Source organism: Doryrhamphus excisus, chromosome 6 (genome assembly GCF_030265055.1).
Source record: "Doryrhamphus excisus isolate RoL2022-K1 chromosome 6, RoL_Dexc_1.0, whole genome shotgun sequence".
In the NCBI taxonomy this organism is placed as follows: Eukaryota; Metazoa; Chordata; class Actinopteri; order Syngnathiformes; family Syngnathidae; genus Doryrhamphus; species Doryrhamphus excisus.
The window spans coordinates 13918858-13930838 of NC_080471.1; the positions used below are offsets into that span (position 1 = coordinate 13918858).

Here is an 11981-nt window from a genome sequence, read left to right on the forward strand (position 1 = left end):
AAAATAATCTCAAAGTCAAAACTTAAGACTTGCTCATCCCTTGGTGAAAATGACTTGAGGACCAATAGGGGCCAAATTTTATTCATTATTTAGCTGTCTGGCATTTCCTATGGCCATATGAGAAAACAAATACAAGAAGTGAATGCCCAACTCTCCAGCATTCTCACCCTCTGATGGGACTTCAAATGTTTACTTCCGATGTCTGAGATCAGGGGACGATCACACACCCCCGACAACAACATGCTTTCGGTTCCCCCCCAAAAGCCTCAGAAACAAACACGCCTCTGACAAGGATGTCTATACTGTATTCATAGCAGCATTTTCGCTTGTCCACTTCTACATGGAACCTTGCTTCTTTGTTGTTTATCTTCAAGGAGGAAAAACCATGCATTGCCGGGTCACGCCCTCTTCAGTTTTATTACTTTTTTTGAAATTGTATATTATAAATGTTTTGGTTCGATTCCACCCTCGGCCATCTCTGTGTGGAGTTTGCATGTTTTCCCCGTGCGTGCGTGGGTTTTCTCCGGGTACTCCGGTTTCCTCCCACATTCCAAAAACATGCTAGGTTAATTGGTGACTCCAAATTGTCCATAGGTATGAATGTGAGTGTGAATGGTTGTTTGTCTATATGTGCCCTGTGATTGGCTGGCGACCAGTCCAGGGTGTACCCCGCCTCTCGCCCGAAGACAGCTGGGATAGGCTCCAGCAGTCCTGCGACCCTCGTGAGGAAAAAGTGGTGGAAAATGAAATGAAATAAATGTTTTGGAAAATAGAGCACAAGGCACCTGAAATGAGAAAACTTGAAATGTTGACGCCAACCAAAAAAATAATAACACAAACCTTTGTATTTAAAAGTAAGCCTCTCTAAGTTTAGGATTTATTAATGCACAGCCATCAACATAATGTAGTATGTAATTTAGTCGTAGTAATGTCTAAAATAATAATGATTTCTATTCTTTTCCACTAGTTACAGTTAGGCTGTAGCTGTAGAAGATATGCAGCTACTAAATGCAGGAAGGAAGGTTGGCAGAAAATCACAGACTGAATGTGTAAGTTTGCTACTTCATTAATGACACACATTAGCGCATGGTACATATAGCATGACTACTACAGTGCTATATTTCATTAGTGTAGTTGACGGTTTTTGTTTAGTTCTTTCAGTTGCAACCCAGGTGGAGTCAGGTGAACGTGGGAGCAAATAAAAACAAAATATATTTTAAAAAATTCTAAGCAAGTAAGTCGTGTTGTATGAGTACAATGCTTGTACAATGGTCACACTTAAATGATATATACACTTACTGTTTGTAGCTAACAGAAATGAAAAAAAAGAAAAAAGCCTGCTGCACTGAAATTCAGAGGAGCTGATGAGAGGAGCCGTCATGACAGCAATAATGAGGGGCGACAAATGGAAGAGATGGGAGATTCATTTCAATTTTATGGTGAAATAAAATAAAATACTTGAAAAAAGAAACTATTGTCTGGCTTTTTTGGGGGGGGGGCACTGCAAGTGCATTGTTTCAACTTGCCACTTTGGAAAATAACGACTACAGAAGCTATTCCCTCCAACGATAGAGAAATTCAAAAGGGTTTTGGGCCCAATCTCAACAAAGTCTTACTTTTAAAGGGGACCTTTTATGCTAATTTTTTGTCCCTTTGTATTGACTGGTAGACTCCAACAGAGCTGCTACACACGATAACCCACACAGAATCTATACCTATTCCAGCTGTATTTCCTTGGATTTCCAAAACGGTTTGTTTACATTTTTTCCTCCCACAGCCCGCCTCCAGGGACGCCCACTCTGCTGTGATTTGTCACACTCCCAAGTGTAACAAAGACATACGGACTACTGCCAAACCCCACTGTCTAATTTTGTCAGTATAGGAGTGTTAGCTAATGAGCTAATGGTACTGGCTGGAGACCCCTGACTTAACGTGTATAAACTCGGTAAGGTAGTTCTGCGTCGCACTAAGTGCAGACAATCTTGGCACAGCATCGGTAGTGTAAATGTGTTCATTACACGTTTCTTGCGTGACTACCTGTGTTTAAAAAAACTTAGACACACCGATTGTGGTGGAAAAAGGCTATTAACATCTCCAGACATCAGTGAGCTTGTAATTTGCATGCCTGCAGGTCAGGTGCACATTATATAATGCTACACAGACAACTGCTACTTACACAAAATAAACACAGTTAGGACACTGATACATTTAATGAATAAAGCCTATGTAGGTATGATAGCGGTCCTTCAAACCTGAACAAATATTTCCTGGAGGCCACTACCGCTAGCTCCGTGCTAACACGGTGAAATCAGAGCAATAAAACAGTGCAGCAAAGCGGGGGAAGAGCAAGTGTACAGCTTGTATCTGAAAATGCCCATATAAGGAAGTCCGGTTCACTGTGATGTCACAGGGAACAGGTGTTAGAAAAAACTCTCTGAAACCGAGCATTCAGAGCATCCATTACTAATTTTTTCAGGGCTCACTTACAAATGTGCAAACCTCATTATCTGAAACTTTGTCATCATTTAACACGATAATACAACTTTATAGCAACATTTATAGGTCAGAACGGTGGAAAAACCATATCCGGACTTAATCCACAAAGGAGAGAGGAGTGATCCTGCTTTGTAGTACAGGCCCCTTACATCACATGCTTTCTTGGCTATGGCGGCGATGTGTTTTGTCAGATATTCATTCATGTAGACATTTCTTGCTTTTAGCTTGCTTCTCTGTATCAGTAGTACAATTTTGCATTTTGTAGGTGAACTTTATGATGATGACGGGTGTTATTATTTCTTTACAGGTCAATGCATGTCTCAATGATGTTGATGTTGATTTGAAAGTTAGCCATTTAGTGCTTTTTTGAAGCTATTTCCATTTCACCTGGTTCTCCTCTTCTGTTCTCAACTGCCCCGGTGTGTAAAACTGAGCCCAGTCACAATCACATCTGTCAAGTGTGTGCTTTGCCTTGTCATAATTAAATCAATAATTAAATACTGTAAACAACAATAATAGACACATTGACAAAGTAATACTGTATATTATTGTATTTGTAAAAAGGGATAGTGTCAGCTGTCATGTACAGCTCATGTATTGGATATCATAAATTCTACTAGTGTACCTAATGTTTTGTCCTGAGTTGATGTATGGGAGACATTGATTGAATAATCAGATGAATCATTGATGACAGCTCCATTTGTTTGTTTCATTTCTTTTTGCGTGTGTGTTAAAACTCAACATGAATGCACACATTGTGACAAATCCACACGCTACGATAGCAACGTGAGCTTATTAGTCACTGAACTTGTTTTTCTGCATGTTACACATTGTCAGCTTCTTCTAGCTCAGTGACAGGCTGCATGCTATCCGACCCTCTGTTTTTCTGTGTTTGTGTGTGTGATGGAGATAATTCAACATCCTTTCACTTTCAGGCAAGCTGGTGCCATTGTGGATTCAGGTTTAGCGTTGTTATAGTTACAGTGCTCAGGTGAGTGTTTTCTTCCGATCAGACACAGGGAGAGAAAGGAGAATGTGAGTTGGTCAGGTTATTGTGTATTTTGAACCTTGAGTAATTGAGCCGGTGGCTTGGCTTGACCGATCCTATCAGATCTGTGTAGTGATGTCTGCACACATACAGTACCTCCAGTTACTGTAAACACTGCATGAGTCTCTTTGCATGCCATGTTAGTAGAAGACTAAGGCTGTGTTCACGCTTGTCTGGACCTCACTCACTAAGTATTCACACTGGCATTTTCATCATTGGACCGTAGAAAAAAAAACAAAAACAAAAAAACAAAGCAGCTGCACAAAAGACTTTAGGGTAGCAGTAGTTAATGAGGGAGGAACCTACTTAACCCTAACCACTGCTCATTAGTTCCTCATTAACTCATTTGTACCTTAGTAACTACTCTAAATGTATGTGCCTTAGTTCCTCAGTAACTCATTCATTCATTCATTTTCTACCGCTTTTTCCTCACGAGGGTCGCGGGGGGGTGCTGGAGCCTATCCCAGCTATCTTGGGGCGAGAGGCGGGGTACACCCCGGACTGGTCGCCAGCCAATCGCAGGGTACATATAGACAAACAACCATTCACACCTATGGACAATTTGGAGTCGCCAATTAACCTAGCATGTTTTTGGAATGTGGGAGGAAACCGGAGTACCCGGAGAAAACCCACGCACGGGGAGAACATGCAAACTCCACACAGAGATGGCCGAGGGTGGAATTGAACCCTGGTCTCCTAGCTGTGAGGTCTGCGCGCTAACCACTAATCCGCCGTGTCGCCCTCCTCAGTAACTACTCTACTCATTAATTGCTCATTAGTTCTTGATTCGTTTCTCAGCAACTACTATATTTTGGTGTACCTTAGCTCAGTGGTTCCCAAACCTTTTACAGTGGCGTACCCTTTCAGACATTCAAAAACATAAACCTTTTTAATCTTAATTAATTTTGAGATTCAACATATTTATTACCCCACTCTGATGCTGGCATCCTTCCCTTTTGAATGGATTGCATTTCAGCGTCACTTTGAATTTTTTTTGTTATTATAAATGCTTGGCATCTCTGTGTGGACTTTGCATGTTCTTCCCGTGCATGCATGGGTTTTCTCCGGGTACTCCGGTTTCCTCCTACATTCCACATTTAAGTTAATTAGCGACCCCACATTGTCCATGTGAGTGACAAGACTGAGATGGTTGGGATATGTCCAGAGGAGAGATAGTGAATATATTGGTAGAAGGATGCTGCCAGGTAGGAGGCGTAGAGGAAGACCAAAGAGGAGGTTTATGGATGTAGTGAAGGAGGACATGAGGGTAGTTGGTGTGAGAGAGACAGATGCAGAAGGGTTGGATGGAGGAGATTGATTTGCTGTGGCGACCCCTGAAGATGAATATCCAACATGAAACTAACTTCAGCATGTTAAACAAGTACAGTGAATACAGTATCACTTTACACGGTGTCTGGTCAACTTCCTGCTAAAGCTGGCGTTAACCTCAGGTAAAAGGTACCCATCAAAACTGTTGTAGACTCATAATCCACTATTTTATTCAGACTTTTATAAGAAAGAATCAGATATTTTCCTGAAGTAGGAGGATGAATGTACTTCAAATACAGATGAAAGGTAATAACACAAATGTTTAAATTTATTTTAAAAAATTATAAATGGAGTGTCTGAAAACAAGCATTATTAAAACCAAAGTGAATGAGTCCCTTATTTTTTAGTTATCCTCTTAATGAGCAAATAAAAGCATTCAGTGTTTCACCAGCCGTGAACTTCACCACCCTCTTGTATTTATTTATTAAATATAGTATTTATTTGAAACCTGTTACAACAACATTCCACTTCTGTATAAAAGGTGTAGTTTGATGTACCGTTACAGCTTTGACAAGGCTATTTTGTGAGACTTTTGACACCTGTTTTCATCTGATTGTCATGTAAACACTGTCCCTCAACTGATTTGATCCATATTCAGTGGAAAACAGTGTCCTCATCCCACTCATGAGGACCTCCTATAATTGGCAGGGCGGCCTGCTTTTCATGAGTTCAGTACAGGCAGACAGCTTGACTCCGTGTAAGATAGGCAGATGGAATATTGCAAAAGTGTATAAAAAAACAGCCACACCCTTTAGTTAACTTGAATGCTCCTAGCTCCTCCGAGATAAGGTCAGAATCTGGACACCAAAATAACTTGAAACAAACAAAGAGGAGAGAAACAGTCTTTGTTTTTAATCAGGGATGCTTCTGTGAGGCAAAAGGTAAGACTGTATTAATGGACTACAAAATAAACAACAATGTGCAGAATAATCTTGAACCTCCTTGTGATGTTTCCTCTTTGCTCCACAAATCTTGCGCACATCCATGGCTGTAGAGAGGACCATAGCAAAAATAATCATATCTTAAAAAAAAAAAAAACTAAATAAAAGACTACGCCCTCCTCCTCCTCCTCCTCCATTTATAGTGAAGCACTAAACAGGAAGACAGAATATTAGCAATGAAATAGCTCTGCTTGGAGACAACATTGGAGGAGAAAAAAAATCACCGAATATAAAAGAGGAAAGACAGAGTTGAAGGAGGAGAGGAGAAGAGCATTCAGTAAGGAGGATATAAAAGGAACATGGGGGGGGGGGTGCAGAGAGGGAGCGAGCTATGGAAGGAAGCAGAGAAAGAGAAAAGAGAGAAAGCAATAAGAGCGAGAAATAGAGTGATGGAGTTGGGTGGTGGTGGGGGGGGGGCAGGAGGGAGCGAGAGATCAAGAGAGGGGAAAAAAGAGGGAGGGGGAGTGAGAGAAAAACAGAGTGGTGGAGGTGGTGGTGGGGGGGGGGGGTGTAGGAGTGATAGCCACAAGAGACTCAAAAACCACAGTCTGTCTTCAAGTCTGTATAGAGATGTACTAATAGAATCTCTTCATAAAATGTGTTGAATTTACTCACCTGGAAAGAAGTTTATTACTGGGTATGTTGCAGTATTCCGGTATCCCATCATCAAGGTCCCCTGTGCACCTTGGTTTAAGGTCACAGATTGGTTAGTTGGTTTAGTAAGGGGTGAAAATACAAAACATAAAACTGCTTACCTTTTGTGTAAACACCTTTAATGGGTTTTTTAATGACACAGGAAAAATGGCAAACATACTGCATATTCTTAAATAAAATGATATCTTATTGCCTTAGAACCAATAGCTCCAGCTTGCGACCTCGTTCCCGATCTCGACTGAACAGTGCCTTTCACCGTGAAGGCCAAGCAGGAGACAACAAAAGAGGGTCTTCAAGCTCTGGCTACTCCTTGGAACTACTGTAAGGTAAAGGCTGGGCTTCACTGTATTTGTTACGGAGTATACACATGGCTATACTGCCAACATCCTGTCCCTCACTGATATGTTCTATACCGAAAATCAGATTACGAATATATACACTTGTACACCTTTATTTCGTATTGTATATTTTGCTCAGCATGTTTCAAACAATGACCTTCACTAATGATGTAATGGTTGACTCCACTGATCAGTGGTTATTTGTCTATATGTGCCCTGTGATTGACGAGTGTCCAGTTCAAGGTGTCGCCCGCCATTCACCTGAAGTCAGCTGGGATAGGCTCCAGCACCCCCGCGACCCTCGTGAGGAAAAGCGGTAGAAAATGAATGAATGAATGAATGTTTCAAACAATGACCGTCACTAATGATGTAATGGTTGACTCCACTGATCACTGGTTATTTGTCTGTATGTGTGGTGATTGATGAGTGTCCAGTTCAAGGTGTAGCCCGCCATTCACCTGAAGTCAGCTGGGATAGGCTCCAGCTCACCACCACTCTGAACGAGATATGTGGTAGAAAATGGATGAACGACTATGCTTTGAAATCTCTACAGCTGATTTACTGCAGGAACCTTTAATAACAGCAAGTGTCCTTCACAGTGAAACAGGCCCAGATTTACTCAAGGTGAGGCCCACAATGAGCCCCAGAAGCCTATTAACACCAGAGGTTTCGGGAATGCTCCTCAGTGGACATGGACGCCTTCCTACCGTAAGTGCGGACACGTCGTCACTGTCCTTCCCGTTTGTATTATTCCTCCAGCTCGCAGTAACAAATCTCAGCCGGAATGACTTCTTCTTTTCACCCAAGTTTCATTATTTTTTTAAATCAAACCCTTTTGTCTATCTCTTCTTTTGTACCTTCCCCTTGTTTCCATGGTTACCGCTCTCTCCACTCCGTACTCTATCTCTTCCTCTGTTTTTTCCCTCTCTGTCTCCCTCACTCTGTTCTTATCTTTTCTCATTTTGCTTTCATCTCTGCCTCCCTTCCTCCTGCCTTATCCCACACCCTCCTCACTCCGGCTTTTATCTCTCTTCACTTTCATCTGTCTTTCACCTTTCTCTCCCCTTCAAGCCTGCCATTCCATCATGCTGCCTTCTTTTTTTTTTTCGTGCTTCTTCTTACTTATACAAGGAAAGTTTTTATCGGTTTCCCTGTCAATTCTACATTTTTAATCATTTCCAATTCATCCAAGCCCACTTTCAATGCCATTGAGTCATGCATTAAATTGTCTCGGGCAAGAATGTGCAGTTGGGAGATAGAAGCCCAAGGTGCAGGGTGCTGTAGTCTTTTCCTATCATAAAGAAAGGGGAATGATTTCCGTCATGATATCGGGAGATTAACTGTCTGCCATGGTTTTGTCTTCCAGTGATGAATTTTTCCTTCCTCTCTATATATTTCCATATATCATCAGTTATACTGTACATGTTTTTTAAAAAAAAAACAACCATTGTATTGTTTTTTTTAGCAGTAGCCCACTGAGCATTGCCACTTCCTGTAAGGGTAGCCTGTCATTCCTCTGCAGAGATAAAGATGTTCTTGCAAAGCACAAATGCCCACACTTCAGCTGGGAGATAATTGTATTCACACACAGCTGTGATTAGTTTAACATGTGAAACTTAACCACACAAAAATAATGACTGGCTCATTAATATTTTGGAAGACAATCATCCATACCAAAATTATCGAAAGAAATGATAACTCATACAGTCAAACCATGGTTTTCATGCACCTTATTTTCAGAATTATTTGGTTTTTGTCCTGTTTTCGTACACTGTCTCATATTTTGTACAATATGGCGTGTAACAAACTAGTTCATTTGTCCAGTATTGTTTTGTTCCATGTAACTGAATACCCAAACATCCCTCTATTTTTTATGCCGCTAATCCTCACAAGGGTTGCGGGCATGCTGGAGCCTATCCCAGCTGTCTTCCCAGCCAATCATTGACAAACAACCATTCACACTCACATTCATACCTATGGACAATTTGTCCAATTAATCTTTTGGAATGTGGGAAACTGGAGTACCCGGCGAAAATCCATGCACGCACAGGGGGAGCAGGGAATCGAACGCAAGTCTTTTAGTCCCTCGACTACTGTGCAGCCAATACTTGCAAAGTACCCAAAAAGTACCCAAACACACATTTCATAAACACTGTTTCCACAGTCTGCACAGACTAGTAAAACAATAAATAATAAGTACAAATTAATACAGTCAAACTACAAAATCAAATAAAAATAATGAAAGCAATAAATAAAGGTAGTCGGTAAAAACAAAGCACCCTGTGTGTTGCTGAACCGAGTCTTAAATAAATAAATTACAGCATGATAGTTGTCAGCGTCACTGTTGTCAATGCCAGCAATTTGATAAAAAAGGTGAGAAACACTGTTGAATTCATTCATTCATTCATTTTCTACCGCTTTTTCCTCACGAGGGCCTATCCCAGCTGTCTTCGGGCGAGAGGCGGGGTACACCCTGGACTGGTCGCCAGCCAATCACAGCTCACATATAGACAAACAACCATTCACACTCACATTCATACCTATGGACAATTTGGAGTTGCCAATTAACCTAGCATGTTTTTGGAATGTGGGAGGAAACCGGAGTACCCGGAGAAAACCCACACATGCACAGAGAGAACATGCAAACTCCACACAGAGATGGCCGAGGGTGGAATTGAACCCTGGTCTCCTAGCTATGAGGCCTGCGCGCTAACCACTCGAACACCGTGCCGCCCCTGTTGAATTGAACAATCAACAATCAGTTCCATACATTCGTCATTTTAATTGTTTGGTGTTTGGATGGATTGATTGGATTCACTTTATTTCCTAGGGAATAATTGCCTAATTTTTCATCAGTTTCTGTTTTTGTCTGTTTGGTCTGACCTTTTTAGAATGATTTAATACTGAAAACTACAGTTCCACTGCATAACAAATGTTTATTATTGTACGTTTTCAGAATTTGTGGGCTAAATGTTTTGGTGAGTACACCCCTCATATTTCAATACACCTCACAGTGAACAAATTGTGTCAATATTTTGTGGAAGCACCATTGTTATCTTGTGCTGTATTCATTCTCTTGGACATAGAATTGACCAGAGATGCACAGGCTGTTATTGGAATCCTCTTCCGCTCCTCCATGATGACATCCCTGGTGGAGCTGGTGGATGTTAGACACCTGAAATTCCTCCAACTTCCTTCCACTTGAGGGTCTAGAGACATACTTTCCACTCCATCACCTACAACTTCAGCATCCTCAGCAAGGTACTTGTCAAATTGGAGGTGTCTTATGGCTCCTTGTCATGTTGGCAAACTGCCGAAGGATGGGATCATGTTCTGCTTCAGACGGAATTTGTGTTTCCCTCAATGAACCGCAGCTCCTCAGTGCTGGCAGCACTCATGCAGAACCAGACTATGATGCTACTGCATAGTTGTGTTTCCAGTTTAAACATTGGCTGTGTGTTGAATCATTTTCAGCGGATAGTAAATCTCCACTGCTATACAAGTTTTACACTGACCACTGTAGTTACTCACCGTAAGCCGCTACTTTATTCTTTAAACTTAAACAGCTTATAGTCCGGTGCTGTCCATGTATTTACGAATATGTTGCACTCTTCTGTACTCTGTGTGTATGCCACCTCCACCCATCGAGTGGTAGAGACTGTATGACTGACAAAAGGGCTTACTACATTCATCCCGTTGTTCTATAGAACAAACGTCAAGGTCCTGAAACCAATGCACAGATTGAACGCTCTTCCTCCCCGTTTGGAGGCGAAAGACAAGGAAAATGATGATGATCAATTTAATTTTTTATTGCAAGATGGGCGGCACGGCGGTCGAGTGGTTAGCGTGCAGACCTCACAGCTAGGAGACTAGGGTTCAATTCCACCCTTGGCCATCTCTGTGTGGAGTTTCTCCCTGTGCATGCGTGGGTTTTCTCCGGGTACTCCGGTTTCCTCCCACATTCCAAACACACCCACCCTTTTTTTTAACAATAAATCTTGTCACAATTTCATCTAACGAGATCTTGTGCATGAGATCTTGTGGCACTCCTAATGACTACTCTAGAGTCTATGCAATTTTTATTTCTGTCGTATTGTGCTTTGAGAAGATAAGATGGAATAAAATGGTTACTGAAATGTGAGGGCTGTACTCACTTTTGTGAGGGTTGTCACCAGCAAGGTGGCGCACATGCAGTAGGAGGTAGGGAGTGTGTCTTCAAGTCAATGACAAAGTCATTCCAAGAGACACTGCATGCGGTGTGGGAGGAGGTTTTATTCCTGCATCTTTTTGACTGAAGCTAACCTCCCCTACCACCCTCTCTGTGGCCCTTGCCTTTTCCCTTCCTCTTAAAGTACCGGAACTATTCAGAAAAGAGAATAAAGAAAAGCCGAAAAGAGGAAGAGAGAAAAATACAGTGTCTCGAGGCGAAAAAAAAGAAAAACAATGAAAGAAAGCGAAGCTGGAAAGGAGGAGCGGAAGAAGGGCAGAATGAACACAGTAGAAAGGAGCGCAAAGCCAGCTTTAAAAAAGCTCCTAAAGACAAAAGTGCAGTCACCACAAAGTTCTTCTTTCTCTTTTGGCTTTTCCCTTCAGGGGTCGCCACAGCAAATCAATCTCCTCCATCTAACCCTGTTTTCTGCATCTGTCTCTCTCAGACCAACTTCCCTCATGTCCTCCTTCACTACATCCATAAACCTCCTCTTTGGTCTTCCTCTACGCCTCCTACATGGCAGCATCCTTCTACCAATATATTCACTATCTCTCCTCTGGACATGTCCGAATCATCTCAGTCTGGCCTCTTTGACTTTATCTACAAAGCCTCTAACATGTAATTTCCCTCTGATGTACTCGTTCCTGATCCTATCCATCCTGGTCACTCCCAATGAGAACCTCAGCATCCTCATCTCTGCTAACTCCAGTTCTGCTTCCTGTCTTTTCCTCAGTGGCACTGTCTCTAGACCAGGGGTGCTCACACTTTTTCAGCATGCGAGCTACTTTTAAAATGACCGAGTCAAAATGATCTACCCACTACAAAAATGCAAAACATCTATTTATTTTCAAATGTATTGAGGATTATTTGTACGTACAATGTATGTTGATGTACCTTACATAACCAAATGAGCCAATATTGCAAAACACACATAATTAACTATTAAAATTTTTTGTAATTACCCG

The 11981-nt window shown here is 41.6% G+C and overlaps 2 long non-coding RNA genes across 2 annotated transcripts in view; one reads left to right on the plus strand and one right to left on the minus strand.

The window, feature by feature from the left end:
• LOC131130744 (uncharacterized) overlaps window positions 1-10999 on the plus strand; it is a 24470-nt gene extending 13471 nt beyond the window's left edge. Inside the window, exons 2-5 of the long non-coding RNA XR_009130078.1 lie at window positions 6667-7318; window positions 7406-7514; window positions 9763-9784; window positions 9893-10999. This is a non-coding gene — a long non-coding RNA (uncharacterized LOC131130744). The remainder of the gene's footprint in view (window positions 1-6666; window positions 7319-7405; window positions 7515-9762; window positions 9785-9892) is intronic.
• LOC131130745 (uncharacterized) lies at window positions 5634-7794 on the minus strand. Its single transcript, XR_009130079.1, has 3 exons — window positions 7514-7794; window positions 6430-6498; window positions 5634-5861 (listed from the first exon to the last, which is right to left on the minus strand). It is a non-coding gene; the product is annotated as an uncharacterized LOC131130745 (long non-coding RNA).
• Window positions 11000-11981: the final 982 nt, after the last annotated feature.